Here is a 4,727-nt window from a genome sequence, read left to right on the forward strand (position 1 = left end):
AAAACCATGACACTTTGAACAAATCAGTTTCCACGGTGCAGATGGATACACCGTAACGATCCACCAGTTCATAAAACTTCTGTAGTGATGACTTAAATCTTGTAGCAGCATTACCTTGTTACAGAAGCCTAATTGTAAGAAGTCTAGCACAATACAAAAAGTCTGCGTAGTTATGGCAAGCTTTTGCATAACGTATAAGTTGTGATATGAAACTACATACGCAGGTGCTGAACGGATGTGCCACAAATGAAAAGATAGTTTATACTGTGAAAGTTCTTTATTTCGTGGATAGCATTTTTCGTGGATTAGAAAAGAAACACAAGTTCGTGAATTATTGAATTCGTGATTTTGTAGTTTTCAGTACACACATCAATGGCAATCTCCTTTCCTTTGGGAACTACATTTCGTGGTTTGGCCTACCCACGAAAACCATGAAAATTGATACCCCACGAAGAACAGTACTTTCACAGTAATACCGAATAAAAAGTCACAGTGTTTGTCGTATAGTTTCGTCAATAGTTTTCCTTTACCATCAATCTATAACCGTGGGAAAGCCAAGCGCGGCGTTCTCGCCTCCGCCTGTATAATATATTTGGACGCAACTCCATTTTACCAAGATGTCGCCATTATCACATGTCAATTAAAAAATTGATTACGTTAGGTTCATATGAATTTTTGTTGATTTTGTCTGATTACTAAGATTTGTTAAGTACCAGTCCACATAAAATTCAGACACTGCCATAGGAAAAGTCAGGCATATTTTCCTAGTAAGGATAGGATAGGATATCTCTTCTACCTTTTCAATGCACAAGTAGCTTTCCTTTCTTAGTGCTAAAAAATATACCATGTTTCAGTTCAATTAGATTATATATTTTATGTAATTATATATTGTTTGTCAATTTTTATTTTTTTAAAGTTGTTAATTAAAATATAATTATCTAAAAAAAACACATATTGTCATTTTTTTTCGAATTTTATTGCTATATTCCAGATTGTTCTTTGCTGGTAGATAAGTATAGTGTGTGTACAGTTAAAGAATAGGTAAGTTACAAGTTTCTTCTTTCACTCATAATATGCCAATTTACCTCAATTGAATTTCCAAAGTTTCAGTACTTAACTTACATAAAAATGCAATATATGGAAATTTTATCTTTGTATACACATACCTAGACTTACTTTTTAACATATACAAAATTCAAGAGGCGTGGATAGTATAATATTTGTCAAATTGTCTGCGCATTTTCAACATTACATGTAAGCGATGGAAATGATTGCATTTTTAGGCCACTTCAAATGCATTTCAGAAATGGTATAGAAGTATGATGTTAATAAAGCATAAAGCTTGTATTGACATTGAAGTACACACTATTAGTTAATTTGGCAATCATCATATTCGTATTGAAATGTCCTTCATTTTTTTTTCAGAATGTCATGACTTGAAGAAAAAGACAAAGCAGTTATCCTCATAGCCTCTTTTTGGGAATAATTTTTTGCAGCTGTTTGAAATAATAAATATGTGCTTTTTTAAATGACTATGATTTATTACAAATAGAACAATAGCTAGCACCATGTAAGTTTGTGAAGAATTGGTATAAACTAGAAGACACTGACCTGACCTATCATTATGTCATTTTCAATGTACCTTTAACCTGTGTAAACCAAAAAAAGCATAAAATTGTCTTACAGTAATTGAACAATATTTTTTCCCAAAATGAGTTTCATTGTAGATCAGTTCTACTGTTATATCATCTGATATTATTGAAAAAACATAAGATGCTTACGCAACCACTGCTCACAGTTTTTAGTAGAGTTCGGGTTGCTCATTTGAACTATAGTTTCTGTGTGTGTGTTTCTAGTCATTTTGTGTTCATTTTGGTTTTGTCTTTCTCCCAGAATTATGGATATCGATATCCTGTTTCTTGTTCTAATTATATCCTTGATTTGACATTGAATTTATGTTCTATTTTAATTCTGTCAAAGAAAATTTATAAAAAATAAACTTTGCATGCCCGAATACAATTTAACAGGTAATTTTGCTGTAAATGATATAGTACTTATCCAGTATGACTAATAACTTACAGACTTACTGTCCTATAGCATGCACATTCCCTGGGAGGAAATAGAGTGTCGAAAGAGTCTTATTTATAAAAAAAACGACTTCCATTAAAAAGAACAAGGATAATTATACCCCCGCTTGAAAATGGAAGATTTATAGTGATCCTGGTGTCAATCTGTTTCTCAGTTCTAATCTACAACGCCTCTGAAACTGCTGGTTGGAATTTGATGAAACATTACAGCTTCTCCAATACACGATTTCATTGTTGACTTTCATTTGCTCATCCAATTTAATAACCCTTGAGGTGTCCTGATGCATAACAAATTTTATAATTTTATAATCGGCAACTCCTTTGAAACCGTTGAATAGATTTTGATGAATTTTTCACATATTATTTATCACATGGCATAATTACTCACATTTGAATTTGTTTTTATTTGAATGTCTTAAAATCACTTTGAATTGTTTGAAATTTTTACTAAATGGTTTCTGCAGAGGTATCACCAAGTGAGCTTTAATCACATTTTTTCCAGTTTTTTAGATGGGATATTCCTTACAAAATCTAACATGAACAGATAATTGTGATTCATTTTTGTGTTGGTTTTATTTTCTAAAGAACAAATATATTAGATGTAAATATAAGAAGCAAAGTGGACGGTAAGAAATCAGGTATCAAGATGTTTTGAAAAAAAATCCAGCCTATTCGACTATATGTACAAAATATTTAAGAGAATGAAGTTCACTTAGGAACGTATGCTTTGATCAGAAAATATTTAAATTTACATTACACATCTTTATGAAGACCTGAACAGATCTATGAACGTACGAATGCTGAATGTGCATGCTAGAATTGCTTGAAGTAAACAAGTAATTTCCCCAAAACCCCACCCTCTTTTACCTATTTACAATAAAAAGCGCAAAAACAAGTTTTTATTTTTGTTTCTTTCTTCCCTGAAAATAGGTCATGGCAAAAATCCTCAAGGCCTATGGGTAGTATTTGGTATCAATATAAAGCTGGAAGATTTCCATTCACAATATTCTTAATTTTTTTGACCAATGAAATGACTTTGGATGGAAATATGTCAGTTAAATATAGACAAGGGATGTTTCTGCATTGAAGATAATCATATAAATGCACGAAAGCGAATTTATAAAGGATTTTCCGCTGATCCTCATTTTGCATCCTAAATGATGATACGGCACGCTGGGTAAAATCAAATTACCGTGGACCTCTCCTGTAGGCGTGGAGTTCCCAATGATAAGTGTAGGTCAAGATATGAAGCTGACTTCACAGTGTCTATAGTATTCTTTAACTCAAGTTCTTTGGTGTAGATGCGATGTATCAAATCCCCAAAACTAGGATTGTTTAACAATAACAGGTCATCTATATAGCGGAAACTGAGATTAAATGATTTATCTAAAGGATGTTCCTTCTTTTGATCAGATCAGCTATAGAGCCTTATAAGCGAAGGAATAGGTCAAGAACTAGAGGAGTACGATTTTTTCCCATTGGAATGCCGACGGTTTTGTTATAAAACGCGTCAACCACACTGGACAAATATGTTGTCGGTCAAAAATTCCAGCAGTTTGAAAACATCTTCGGTATATTTTTATTTGGAATATTTTTTTTTACAAAGTATTAGAAATCTCTACCAACAACTACATATTTGTATCTAGGTGTACCGTCTTTTTGTAGTAACAACGATGTATAATGTTTTTTGAGTCGGAATTTGAACTGTGCATTGGGCATAGAAGTATAAATAGTTATAAAATCATAGGTTTTAATGCTATTGTATTCTGATAATAAATTTGAATTGAGGATTTCCAGAAGATCTTTCGACTTTTTCAGGATTCACATTGAAATAATACCACTTCGGGATTAACAAGTGTGGTGGTGGGACTAAAATATAATAAGAGATAATAAGTAGAGCATAATAGAAAGTGACCTTGACTTATCATTCATATGAATGTGTTTGTAAATATATTTAAAATTTAGTACATACTTATTGAATTTAAAACCAAATGCAGTCATGGAATGTCATGACAACGAGGAGGTATCTTTTACAGGAGGGGAACCATAAATGTTAAAGGACTAAGCTTATTTTTAGATTCACACATTTCATAAGTGATATTGGTGACTCCTACTATAGTTAAACATATAGAATCCTTCTTCTCAACTGACGGAAATGTCAGCAGGGGGATAGTAAAAAAGGCAATCACTTCCAAATGAGACGTACATTTTAGGGATACAAATGAACATCATGTAAACAAAAAAAAAAAAGCTTATGCTAACATTAATTCAACAAAGACAAAATACAAAAAGATTTTTCAAAAAGATAGTAGTAAATCAGGATTTTGTTTAAATTTAGCACAATTATGATAAAATGATATCTGTACCTCTTTAATAATTTAAGGATTATACCCCATTTTTAAAATGTTCGTGGTCTCGATCCTGAAAACTACACAGAAAAATCTGACGAAAAAAAACAGGACATCGACTATGTGACTTCTCTTTCGAGATTAAAACACCATGTAGTCAAATATTCGTGCAGGTGGAAACAGAAGTAGCGAAGTAGAGTATTTTGAAGAAGCTTAACACAAACAGAATTGTCCTTAAAGTTATCTATGTTACGACAGATTTCACTGTGTGAGCTTGTACTAAATTTTGTAT

This window comes from Perna viridis, chromosome 12, assembly GCF_037379345.1.
Source record: "Perna viridis isolate PV_CMFRI_1.1 ecotype Kerala chromosome 12, ASM3737934v1, whole genome shotgun sequence".
Lineage (NCBI taxonomy): Eukaryota > Metazoa > Mollusca > Bivalvia > Mytilida > Mytilidae > Perna > Perna viridis.